The sequence below is a fragment of the Tenrec ecaudatus genome, chromosome 1 (genome assembly GCF_050624435.1).
Source record: "Tenrec ecaudatus isolate mTenEca1 chromosome 1, mTenEca1.hap1, whole genome shotgun sequence".
Taxonomy (NCBI): Eukaryota; Metazoa; Chordata; class Mammalia; order Afrosoricida; family Tenrecidae; genus Tenrec; species Tenrec ecaudatus.
The window spans coordinates 94,350,211-94,364,107 of record NC_134530.1 but is presented as its reverse complement, the minus strand read 5'-3'; the positions used below and the strand labels follow the sequence as shown (position 1 = coordinate 94,364,107).

Below are 13,897 nucleotides of genomic sequence, written 5' to 3'. Positions count from 1 at the left end.
GTCCCAAGCCCCTGTCTTTCCTATACTGGTGGTTTGATCCAGCAGAGCCAACGGGAGAGAGGGAAAACTGCACACATATACCTGCCTGCTGCAAGCTTATCCTGCCCTAGAAATTATTACCATACCCATGATGCAAAAGCCTTAAGGGTGCAAAATAGTCAAAATCTTAAGAAGGGCAATAGATTATTTTAAAATTCCCAAATCAATCTTTGATTTGATAAACGAAGTATTTCTTAGCTGCCCAGTGTATATAAAAATCATTATGTTTATTTGAGGAGTTATTACATCTACATACTGCTTTATAGTTGAATTTAAAAAATTCATTTACACGGAAACTTGGAGGTGTGATGAGGTCTAGGTTGGGCTTAACCACAAGAGCAGTAGTTTGAAATCACCACCTGCCCTGCAGGAGAAGCAGGAGGCTTTCTTCTGTAAAGATTTACAGCCTCGGAAACTCATCGCAAGAGCAGTTCTGTGCTTTCCTGTAAGGTTGCTTTGAGTCAGCATTGTCTTGATGGAAGTGAGCTTGGATTCTGCTCTATAGTTAACAACGACCTTAAACTATCTAAAATAAGAGGATATGTGGTCTTGATTAAGTACATTCAATTCAGACAAAGGGGATTAGAAACGGGAGATTCTCCAGAGCCTTGATATCACTTCTCTGAATCTTAGCAGATCTTCTGATCTGGTGTGTGGCTGATGATCTCTCCCCCCCCCACCCCCCCGCCACCCTAGTCAGACATTCTCAAAAGCAGTGCAGTGGGGTAGGAAGCCTAAATCTATGGGCGTCTCTGTTCAGAAGGCACACCCCTCAAAAATGATAAAGGGAATCAGGTATTCCGTGATGAAGATTTACAACCACATACAGGTGGATCAGCTTTGCCCAGGGATTCTCACCCTTTTCCATTTATTGATCAGTACGTTTGGATTTACTTGTCAGACTTGTTGAAATCCCATGATTTTCATTTCCTTAAATGAAAGATATGGTACCAAATTTTCTTCTGTGTCTCCCATCAGCATTGCCTCCAAGCCCTGAGGAGCATACCACCAGGCAGGTCAGTAGCCTCAACGAGTCGTCCTTAGTGCCAGGTAGAGAAGGGGTTGGTTGACAGCAGGGAGGTGGTAGTATGCTTTGAAGCCATCCCGCTTCCTCCAGCAGCAGCCCTTCAAGGAGTAGCTCGTTGTTCTTGCAGACGAGGAGGTAGACCATGGAGCAACTCACAGGAAATCAAGGCAGTAGATGTTTTAGGTGGGAGAACATGAGACTGCTACAACTCAAACTTCTCCAAAACAGGCAACCATCACAGAAGTAACACACAGTCGTGTCATAAGTATGGGATGTGAGCAATTGAACAGTAGCAATAATGCATCTTTATAGAGTACTTTGCATGCTCATTACGCAGCACTCAGTTATCTGACCTTGATTCTGACCCTATGAAAGGGGTATTATTATTATTATGATTCTAATTAGTAGAGGATAAAACTGACTTCAAGAGGTTAAGTAATTTGCTAAAAGTGGAAAATTAAATCACACACACATTCGATTTCTCTTTTCTCTTTTTGTATCTCTCTCTAGTTTTCATATCTTGGATAATCCCCACTATACCTTGAGGTATGTACATTTACATATAAGGTATGGTTTTATATGATAGCTTGACCAGCAACATTTTTGTATTTATGCCAAGGAAAACCCTTATGTAGGCTTTCTCTGGAAACTGTCCCTAATAACAAGGTAGCTTAGATCCCTTAATTGCCTTCGTGATAACATTCTTTCTACATTACTGCAACCACTTGTTAGTGTTTTGATTTTATCGTCCGGGGGGCAATGGTGTATGTGCTGGGGTGCAGTTCTCACTTGCTGACAGTTCCAAACTGCCGGCTGTTTCACGGGAGAAAGACAGCGCTTTCTACTCCCATGAAGAGTTACAGTTTCAGAAACTCACAGGGGCAGTTCTACGTTGCTTGATAGCGCCGCTATGAGTCAGCAGCAACTCAATGGCAGTGCGTTTGGCTTTGGTTTGGAATTTAATGCTCCAGCATGGTAGGGATATATCTTTCTTGTTCACTACCATAACCGTGATAACTAGCATAGTACCATGCATATAATAAGCACTCAATAAATACTTGAGTTGATGAGTGAATATAGTAATAACATTATTTTTCTTTATAGCATGGTACCCTGGAAGTGCAGTGGCTAAACATTGGGCTGCTAACCACAAGGTTGGCAGTTCAAACCCACCAGCTGCTCCACAGACAAAGATGAGGTTGCCTGTTTCCATAAAGACTTGTAGTCTTGGAAACCCCAAAGAACAGACCTCTGTCCTACAGGATAGCTATGAGCTGAGCTGAACTGAGTCAGTGGCCATGAATTTAAATCGTTTTAATAAGGACTTATTTTACAAGTTTATTTTTTCCTCCTATCAATTATTTACCTGTTGCAGAATTAGTAAACATGGATAAGCTTGGAATTTTCCAGTATATTTATCATAGTCAGTTTTATAAAAACATTTAAAAAACTCTCATTCTGCTTATCAACTATGTGCATATACATATGGTAGCATGGGGATTATTTCAAGTAAAACTACAATATCATCACAAGAAGCTAATTTCCTTCTGAAAATAACACATGTCTAGGTTTACTGCAGGGGTAAGTAGGGGTTTGGGGGGAAGGGGGGACAGTGGTGGTGGGGGTCAGGAGCCCATGTTGGAAACTGAATGTGGCAACTGTATAATTTTATTTGATGTGATTGAAATATGAAACGATATGTTATATGTATTAAATCCTAATAAAACAATCAAAATTAAAAAATAATTTTTTCAAGCCCTCTTATTACATAGAATGGTAGAAAGATGAGTTCTTCTGCTCTCAAACAGCTGCAGTCTCAGAAACCCACAGGGCAGCTCTACTCGGTCCTATGGGGATTACGGATCAGAATCAAGTCCATGGTAGTGGGCTGGGGTTTTTGACTAACTACTGGAAAAAGAAAAATGGAAATGGCATATAAAATAGATTTTATTTCTATCCATGAGCAAAAAAATTACTCAATATATCTCTCTAACATTTGTACAAGTCATTAGATTTTAATTTAATGTGAAATATATATGAAACCTTTCCATGGTCTCATATTATGTTCAGTTTGATTATATATGTCTGTGGGTCAGGAGGGAAGAAAAGTGAAGAGGAGAACAGATTTCAGGACAAGTACAGAGAGAGAGAAAGAGAGAGAGAGAGAGAGAGAGCCAGAGAAGCACACAGCAGCAGTTGGGAAAAGTGACAGTGCACCCTCTCTTGGTTCACGCACATTTGCGTCAGTAGCACTTTTCCTTTAGGTGTGCTGTCTGCAGCTGTTCTAGCTGGTAAACTGTCATACTGGCAATACTACTGCGTCAGTCATTGGGGCACACCCTCAGGCATGAAGAGCTAACAGACAACACATCTGAAAGAACTGGGCAATTGATATAATTCACACCAACAGCAAAGACTAACACATTGTGCTTTCAAAGTGAATCACTAATACTTGGGTCCCTATTTAAAGAAAATATAACAGAAACATGTCAAGTTCAACGAGCTCTTTTTTCAACATGGCGTTTGAACTTAGGCATTCCCTAAAGTTCCATCCTTACCTCCATGGGTTCAGCCGTCACCCCTAGGAAGAGAGTAAGAGCACTCCATGGCAACAGGTCCATCGGATACTACCGGCCTCAAATGAAACGCATTAGCTTCCCTAGAATCTCTCCCATGATTAGGAGCTGCTTTTCCTCTCTCCTGTGACTCAGGATATTTCCACCACAATACCCTTTTTCAAATCTCTCAATGAAACTTGTGCTAAATCAATCCTTCATTACCATAGTTCATGCAAGTAATATGCGTGATACAATTTTGCATACTGTGCAACCTCCACGTGTTATTTTCATTAGTACACTATGCCAAGATTTTTCACATTTTGTTGACTTCGATGTCAATTTTTTCCCCTGTTCTTAATTCTCTATCTTGGTTAGTTGTTGGCAAGGAAGTTCAGTTTCTAGCAGCAGACTCTCATCAATCTACCCTCAAGTTTCTAAAGCAGCCCCTCTGCTCGCAGGATCCCTCTGCTCTGCAAACTATCTTCTCCAACGCAGGAAGAAATAACTTCCCACCCAGGAAATAGTCACTAGGATGGCCACTTCCAGCCCGGGAGGTTTTCAGGTCTGTGATTCTGTGATGGAGAGGAGCATGTGGCTGCCCTGCAGCCCTGTGCATTCCATCTGATCAGCCACCACCCTTGGCTTTTGGAATGCCCCCCCTCCCCGCCCCCAATGCAGATGTCAAAGGGCAGGCATGAGAAGCATTAGTAGATGGGTGATACATCACTTGTTTAGATGAGAAGGATTCAATTGATTGCCCAGGGAGCCCTGTGGAGCTGATGTAGTGCGTACCTACACCATCCAGTCACCGGGCTTCATGGGGGCTCGTACTGTGGGAATTGGGCTCACGGTTCTGTACACAGCCTTCTGATAGTCTATAGCTGGGCACAGATTGGCCACAAGGAACTTCACTGCTCTCAGGTTTGGCCACTGAATTCCTCAGAACAAGCACACAGTTTCAATGATTTATTTTCAGATTATCAGGATGCTATACGACTTGATCCATGACTTCGTGACCATAGCTTATACCTTTATTATACCAATAAAATAAAATGTCATATTATAAGATTATACGGTGAGGGTGAATGAAGCTGAAATTTAGTTCCGGAAACATACAAGGTATGCACGGCATATGCAGGGGTGTGCTAGGCCAATTTTATTTTATTTTTTACAGGGGAGAGCACGAACGCTGTCCCCCACTACCACAAATTTTGCAGTGGAGTTTCCCACGTTTGGGGAAATCGCAGGCAGGGGTCAGCACATCCGGAGTGCAATGGATAAGCCTCGCCCTAGGAAAACCACCTTCTTGATCATGGTATCTACCCTGCCAGGTAAGTATTGCTAAGCTACTTTTTAAACATTTTAAATAATTTCCTCATTTTCTCCCCTTACACATGCGTGTATGTTATTCAGGAGCATGTGCTACTCACAAAAAAGCAGGAGGCTCTCTTTGCACTCTTCCAGTACATCTCCTTGCCTCCAATCTTAATTTCTTATTCTAATTTCTCCTTGCCTCTAATCTTAAAAATCGAGATGCTATTTCCCTTATTAAGACAAAAAAACCTGATTCCGCATAGCACAGGAATTGCAATTCAAGTTCCTTCACCCACCATCTACAGCCCTCTTGAATGTGGTCTCTGCTTAACTTTTCAGGATTATCTCTTAAAACTCATGTCTCTCCGTACTTACCATCATGGAATACAAGTATGGGTTAAACTCACTGTTATAACTTTGCTCAAGGAGACCTGATATGGGTTAAACAGAGGGCTGTTAGCAGCAAGGTCAATGGTTCAAACCCACCAGCTGCTCTATGGAAGAAATACGATACTATGTGTTCTCAGAAAGATGTTCCATCTTGGAGACCCTAAGAGGCTGTTCTACTCTGTCCAACAGCGTCACGAATGGAAATCCACTTGATGACCATGGGTTACTCTCTCCAACTGGAATGTTCTTCTCTATTTACAGTCTTCCCTGTCTACCAGCGCAAGTCCATTGTCCTACAAGCAGTTATTCTAGATTCTTCCCAATTAAAAACTATTTACCGTCCGTACTTTCCCAGCACACCTTTTGCAATTCCGTTGTGGCATTTTCCCAGGATGCACTTTACAGGAAGGAATGTAAAGTGCATTTTACGGGAAAAACAAAAACAACGAAACACAAGGAACACAGAAGAATGCTCCTCGAGTCAGCAGGTGCTAGCAGTAAGGAGCAATAGAGGGCAGGCTGACTAGATGACCGGGGAGCTTTGGGGAGCGGCAACAGGGAGCAGAAAGAACAAAACCAGTTTCCTAGTCTCATAACATATAGTCAAAGGAAGACTGAAGAATCTTCCCTGGAGTGTGGTACAGAAAGAGCTCGAGTCCCTGAGAGAGCTGGGCTTCAGCCAAGAAACCGAGTGGACAAGCACAGCAGAGAGAGGAAGGGTGGACAGAAGGGTGCTGGCTAGGGAGAGGACACGCCAGCAGGCATATTACAAAGAGCAGTGACGAAGAGCATAGAGAAGTCTCGATGAGAGGGGGCTTCAGAAGCTTATGGACCGCTGACACCGCTGCTATTCAGACACAAGGACACTCGGGAACAACTATGACTGCCACCTATATGACAGCTTCATACTCAAATAAGCTACCCAAGAAGATGGGGCACTTCTGGGACCATACTGATGTTAGTATGCTCCAGTCATTGTTTAAATATCTAAGAATCACATCATTTACTTGCCATGGAAATAACTTTTTTCTCCCTTCTACCGGCATCCTGGGTTATACATTGGGCTAATTGCAAGAGCAGCCAATCAAAACTACCAGCTACTCAGAGAAAGGTGAGACTTTCTGCTCCTGTAAAAACCGACAGGGGTAGTTCTACCCTGTCCTGTAGGGCCAGGATTGACTTGATGGCAGTGCGTTTGGTTTGGTTCTTGAGTTCACAATAGTACGTGATAATGTCAATATGAGATACTCTTGGATCAATTAAAAAAGGCATCGTTCATCTTCATTTGTCTTTTAATTCACCTTAAAATAAATCAGCGTATCAGCAGGGCTGGTCATAACAGCAAAACATGTAAGAAACGGTTGGTGGAACTCTTGAGTTAGAACCACAGTCTAATTCCTTTCTTATTAAGATAACTGTGGAAATATGGAAGCATCTTGTGTTATCTCCAAATAAACTCATAAACCAAATGTTCATTATTGTGTTGTTTGGTCAAGGAGTATCTATAATGTCGAAAACATTGTGAGAACAGAGTGATGGGTAAGACTGGATAAGGGTTGTAACACTACAAAACGCCATTCAAATGAATAAACAACAATACAAAAGTTATTTATAACAGGTGAATATTTTGACATGAAAATCTTTCTTTCTTATTTCCCATGAATGAGTAACAAATAACACACATTCCTCAGAATAAATGTGGAGAATACTAAAGAGCCTTAGACGAACATGTTAAACATTCTATTCAACAAAATATGTGAAAGACAGTCTGCTTTTGTAATCCAAACATTTAGGGCAAGGGGCATGATTCTCAAGTTAATTTAAAATGTTACTACTTCTGGGGGCACAGAAGAATCTTTTAGATGGCACTGGCTGGTAATACCTGAGTTTGATACACGGACACTTTGAAGGTAAACCTTCTCTCTTCTTCAAACAGGGAGCCCTGGTGGTTATAGGGTTATAGTGGTTGCTTGTTGGGCTGTCAACCATAAGGTCAGCAGTTCAAAACCACCAGGAGCCAGAGGAGAAAGATGGGGCGTTCCACTCCCATAAAGAGTTATGGGCTCAGACACTCCCTGGGGCAGTTCTGCCCTGTCTTACAGGGCCACTATGAGCTGGCATCGACTACACAGCAGAGAGTTTGGTTTTGGGCTTATTCTTAAAACATAGCAAATCTCGCTGAGATAGCACAGTTTCCATTTTAGTTTTCCTTAAACCTGTCCTTGTACTTCATTGCATTATACTTAAGCATGCTCTCAGAGAGATAAGCAGAAACACACACTTGTGATATGGCTTCTCCCACAGCCCCCAGGAGGTCTCCCCTACGATTTTAAAACAGAAGTCAAGTCAGAAAGGAGGTAACACAGTACTGGAGTTTCCAATTTACTTGTATTAAGCTTTGTTTTCATGATGCTTCTTAGTCCAAATTGAGACTATCATAGGAATTCGGATCTCATGAATTCGAATGGCCCTGGTGGTGTAGTGGTTACGCGTTGGGCAGCAATCCACCAGGTTGGCAGTTCAAAACCATCAGCAGCTCCGAGGGAGAAAGACTGGGCTCTCAATGCTCATAAGCAGTTACAGTCTCAGAAATCCACAGGGGGTGTCACTATGAGTCAGCATTGACCGTGAGAGAGAATTAGGATGACTATGCTATCAAACTTAAGGCAAAACTCACGTTCCTCACACTGGGGACCCTGTGTGTATCCGAATAGGACTGTGCGGCCAGGGGCCCTCCAAGGATGCTCTAGGTGGGCCTGAACTGCTAACCTTTCAGTTAACAGTCAAGGGCCTTAACTGTTTGTACCTCCCAGGAGTGCAGACACATGTCAAGAAATACCTTATTATCCTGACAAGAAAAAGGTTCACACAACATGTACTTAACACACATTTACAGGGTTTCAAAGAGTCTATGGAAAAATGGCATTAAAAATAATGATTTTTTCCCACCAGTTTTTTAAAGCCTTCTCAGATTTAGAAAAATAAGCCCACAACCAAAAATGACTTTAGATTTCTCCCTGCCTGCCACCCAGTCGCTTCCCAGTCAGTGATGCCCACGGGACCAAGATGAGTTTCCAAGACTACTCTTCATGGGAGCAGAAAGCCTTGCCTTTATCCTATGGAGCGGAGGGTGCTTTCGAACTGCTGACCTTTCGGTTAGCAGCCCAAGGTGTTGGTCACTGTGCTACCAGGATTTTAGATTGGGATCTTGAAAAAAAGTACAGCTATTTCTTTAAAAAGAGTCCCATACTAAAATATGAGCAAACAAATATTCCTAATAAAGCCAAAACAAACAGCGGCAGCAAAAAGCTGCCAGCGAGACTTCAGGGAGTCCCAGGCAATTAGTTGAGAGTTGACACAGTATAGTCAATTTCTTGTTTAATTTAATTAAAGCAGGGTCACATGGAGCTTTTGCTGTTGCCCAACTGAATCAGAGGAAGGCCCTTTACCTACATAAATATTTGCTATCAAACAGAGCATTTCCTTTTGAGATATGCTGACCAGTAAAAAGACGCTTGAACCCTTTAAAATTCTGATTTATAGAGACAGCTTAGGCGGTCACACGTTGGCGGAGCCTACACTTCGGCCAGAACAACATTCATGCTCCGAGGAAATGAAGGCTTTGAGCTCATGCCGAACACATAGGTCTTCTTCTGAAACCACCAGCCTACCTGCCCCTCTCCTCAAGGGAGCTCAGGAGATCAGGGCATTTGAACTGTTTTAAGTAAGCCCATCTTTCTTGAAGCCACCCACGATCAATCTTGTAAACAGATTCACTAATAGAAAAAACCCAACCCCACAACAATATAAAAACTAAAACCGAGCTCACTGCTGCGGAGTCAGTTCTGTCTCAGAGCGACCCTGCAGGACAGAGGAGAACTGCCCCCGTGGGCTTCCCAGGCTGTAAATCTTCATGGGGTAGACCGGCTCAACTTTCTCTCTCAGAACCATAGAAACTACTTAAACACACACACACACACACACATTCTGGTTTTTAAAGAATTGTGTTAAAGACACACGTCTAAGTTAAGAAATTTTTTTCCATACACTACAAAGAGAGGAGTAATATCGAGATTCAATCCTGGGGAATACTTTTGTTTGGCCAGCATTTGATACCAGGAATAATTAAACTACTTAAAGTCGTAAGATGCAGAGTCTTAAGTGACAAATCGTTATCTGTGAGATGGCCCATTAACGAAATGATGTAATTCCCCATCATTAAGTAGGCCATTTTACTGCATGTCTCATGTGTGAGGAGGATTTGGAATGGAAACAGAAGATGGGAGGATGTCACTCCATAACAATATACCAATAAAAGACTACAATTAGATGTTGAATCCTGACTTATGTCTATTTTTCTGAATCTGCTTTAATTGCAAGGTTGGCTATAGTTGTCCACTTATTGAAATCTCTCCAACTGCAATTTCAGGGAGTGCAGCTGGAACTTACGAAAAGACTTCTTTCTAGTCTCTGCCCCCATTTTTCTAGTCTTCTATGCTGCCACGAGGACATGTATATGTATTTACATTTTATGATCATGATGCGGCACTTGAACGATGGATCATCCAAGACAAACTTACAGAGCATCACAGGCTCCTTTTATCGCGCTCCGCACAGCTGCATCCTACGGGCATTTCACTGGTTTTCCAGCTGAAAGTGTGTGGCCGTTGGGAATGGAGCACGTCTTGGTCCTATTTCTTCCCTAACGGCCTGTGCGCACTTAGGATCTCGGTATCTGTGGCTCATTTTGGTAATTCTCACAGGGTTTCAAACTTTTCCATCATGCTATTAGGTGCTTAGTCAATAACAGTACAGCATCAGCGTAACTTTTCCATCCATCGGGACACCCAAAACATCGAGGGACTCACTTGATTGTGACATTGGATTTCTTGGAAGAGTCTATCAACCGCAGTGTCCTCCCACCTGCAGCAGGGCGTCGCAGAAGCGCAGTTAGTGGGGAGCCCGGCTTGACAGAGTTAAGTTCGAAGGCCAGCACAGCGGTTTCATTGGTTTGTTGGGTTGTTTTCCGACAAACTACGGTTAATTAGTTCATCTTAGCGGCAGATCAGCTTTAATTTTTTTCATATGAAAAATCGAAAATCACATACAAACCAAATTCACGTACGAGTGTCTCCAATGGTTCGTATTTTCTAAGTAGCCATAGCATTGTCTCCAGAAGAGGGAGACGGGGCCTTTGGAAGCACAGTGGGGTTTGGAAGGGCAGACTGGGCGGCGAGGGGAGCGTAGGAGCCAGAATCTGGTGTGCTACGTCCTACTTACCTTCGAAAGTCAAATAGAACTTCCCTCTGTCAAACCAAACGAGGGAGGGCTGCTCGTTCTCTGCATGGCCAGGAGTGGAAGCGGGCGGGGAAGGGTCAGGAAGGGAGAGAGAAGGACACAGTGTGAGTCACAGAGCAGGTGATTAATCTCACTATGGGGTCGGGTGGAGGCACGGCAAGCCACTAACGTGCAGGGGCGCAAAAAAAGAAAAGCGGAGGACTAGCAATCTAGGGGTGCTTTTAGTTTGGGGGAGCAGACAGCAAAAGCGAAGCTATGGAGGCTCAAGGGGATGGGAACGTGTTGCTGGCGGCTGGACACCGGGGGCTTGGGTGCATGGAGCGGAAGACTTCCTGGCCATGCAGGGGCGTCAGCATATTTCAACTGCACTAGTTTGGGCAAACTCGCATTCAGCGATTGCTGTCTCCATGGCAGCTTCACTGTCATCTCCTTCTACGTTTTCACAAGAAAGATAAACTCGGAATGATGGGTTTTAGACAATATCGACTTCGGTTTTAAACAACATCCACGTTGCGTGACAATGGAAAGTTCCCGGGAAGATGTCCCACATCTTCCAACCCGGCTCTTGGAATCGCCCAGATGCAAAATACCCTTCACCTACATACCGACAGAAAACGAGGTTGCTAACGCTGTGCTGTCATTCTCACGATGTTTACTATCTGTGAAAGACCAGTCACTGCACATGTAATGGCTGAGCAGTTAAATGATTTCTTCCTTTGACAACCCACAAAGCAAGAGCAGCTCATCGGTTGTGGAACCCTCTCACCGAGAAACTGTCATGCAACCTGCCGCTTTGTAATGTGTCCACTTCAAAAGTGTCGGTGGCATGAGCTCCCGGATGGACCGAGCGCATCGGAGAGGCACTGGATGGACACGCGGCGGGGGGGGGGGCGGGGCATGTTCATGACGCTCGGAGCAATCGGATGGTGGAATGGCTTGGCGTTTTAGAAGTCTAAGATCTCGAGATCTGGAGATCACTCCGCTGGCACCATACCTGCAGGCGTTTCACAGCGCCTTTCAAACGAGGGCAGGGTGTCATAAAAAACATCATCTTCTGACACTACGAACCAAAGAAACATAAAGGAAGGGAAAACAAAAAAACACAAATACAAATCCCAAATGAAACCAAGCAGCGCTCTTTACTGATTGAAACACAAGGGTGACTGATGAAAAAAGAAAGAACACTTAAGTCACTGTGGAGATGGTTATTTTTGATAGTCTTATTTCATGACAATTCTATGAGAAGAAATCAGGAAAAAAATTTTTTAGATCAGGTTTGAGCATCTGTGAATTTGGCTGAAGTCAGCCCCATGGTAAAAGTCAGGTTCCATCTTCTCAGGATGGCTCAAGGTGCTATCGTTAATAATTGACTTGTGCAAGTGTGTTTCACTCCATCACAATTCCCAAGTGGACAGATAAATATCCATCAACAAGATCATCCTGACAGCCCTGCCAGCTCAACAGGATCCCCCAGCACGCATCTTCCCCCCCATGAGGAAGAAGCAGCTAGTAGTATGACCATATAAAACTACAGTATAAATCTGAGGTCCCTGCATGAGCCAGCCCCTTTCAACCTCAATCAGTCTCCAAATTCAGTTTACCTTGCACCTGCCTTCAGTAGTTATGGAGTGCTAATTTTGAATGGCATTTTTAGTATTTTCCTCTTTGGCTGTGGACTTCAGCTGTGGCCAAGTGTCTGTGTATATTGGTCACAACATCCTGACTTGATGCTCTGGACCACAACTGTTCCAGAGCTTTGCACACCGTCTCCCTCCTTTCTCACACCCACAGCCCATTGGAAGTTTTCCATGATGCAATTTTTAAAAAGTGCCAAATGCCTCAGGTCCTATGAGTATTATTTTAAGTTCAATGGAAAATCAAATCAAATCCAGATACAGACCTGTAAGGGAGAACCCTCCCCACACTACAGAGATGTAAGATGTGGGAACGAAGGACAGTAAAGTCAGTCCATCAATAGTAATGTTGCTGGGAATACATTCAATTATTTTTCCTTCTAGAATTAGCGAGTAAGGCAATGAATCTGCTCCCTTGTCAATTCTTAAAGTCCTAGGACATCATTTGTCCATTATAATTTTCATTTTACATGCGGCTTCCTTGATAGCTAGAACAGGTTAATGCAATTTCTTTGTATCTGTAGGAGAGGAATAGGGCAAACAAGCGGCAGGGAAAGACACAGAACACCGTCTTCAGAAAACAGGAAGCAAAGCAGTTGCATTGGCAGTAACTGGATAGAAAAGTGCTTATTTCAGACTCACTAGTGGAAATGGCCGTGGGCATTCCTTCCTTTGAATAACTGATTTCCTAAGTATAATCTCCTTAGCATGAGGATCCTCACACATAGCCACCAGTTCTTTGAGCTGCTGAATAGACCTCCGAGGGGCTGAGCAGTGAGTATGCCCATGATTCTCTTTATGGTGGCTACAGACTTGGAGCGTTTAGGGAAAAGGGTCTAAGGTGAATGAGAGAACTTCAAACAAAATGAGTCACTGGATAACTTGGAACTTAGTCTAAATGCAGAAGAGCAAGTTTCCTTAAAGACTAACCATGGAAATCCCTCCAATCTAATCTAGGATGAAGAAGCTAATGCTAGTAAAAAAACATCTTTCTGTTCATGATGACTATAAATGATGGGGGAAAAAAGCATCTTTCTAAAAAAAAAAAAAAGACAAGGGAAAAAGATGAGCTACATCAAAGGTGAGAATTTGGTTGGGAGATTACAAAAAATCACTTCTAAAAATCCGTCTTTATTTTTATATAGAATAATTGGCAGTGAATTCGGGCCTTATTGAGAAGTTCTGTTGATTTCAGCAAGCTTGGACAAAGACTTAGAGTAAATCTTTTGTTTTGAGTTGTAGACGCTGTAGCCATCATGTCCACCCCCTCCACGCAGACACCGAATGCCTTTGCTTCTGTTTAGCTTTCACATCCTGCTTCCTTTAGGGACCATGAACGATCATTTCTCAGTCATTATGGACTCCAGGGATGTTAGAGATGCGATTTAAAAGGCAGAATTAACAATGAAAGACTACACTTAACAGTGAACAAAAATTGCCTTATTTTTTTTTGCAGTGGGGTCTATGGGAGATATTTCAAACAGCTAAAAAATCCCACCATTAAAAAGAAAAATAAACTAGGAAATTAAGTGACCACTTACAAGTAGAGAAAATGTCCTGTTTTGAACAGGCAGTTAAATATCTAAGAATGTATCTCTCATAATAGAATGATATCTAACCTTTTCTCTATCTCTAAA

At 42.9% G+C, this 13,897-nt stretch overlaps 1 protein-coding gene and 1 non-coding gene across 6 annotated transcripts in view; both read right to left on the bottom strand.

The window, feature by feature from the left end:
• SGIP1 (SH3GL interacting endocytic adaptor 1) overlaps positions 1-13,897 on the bottom strand; it is a 276,053-nt gene that overhangs the window by 54,629 nt on the left and 207,527 nt on the right. The window lies entirely within an intron of this gene.
• Positions 4,796-4,963, bottom strand: LOC142437948 (U1 spliceosomal RNA). The gene has a single exon (XR_012782446.1). It is a non-coding gene; the product is annotated as a U1 spliceosomal RNA (small nuclear RNA).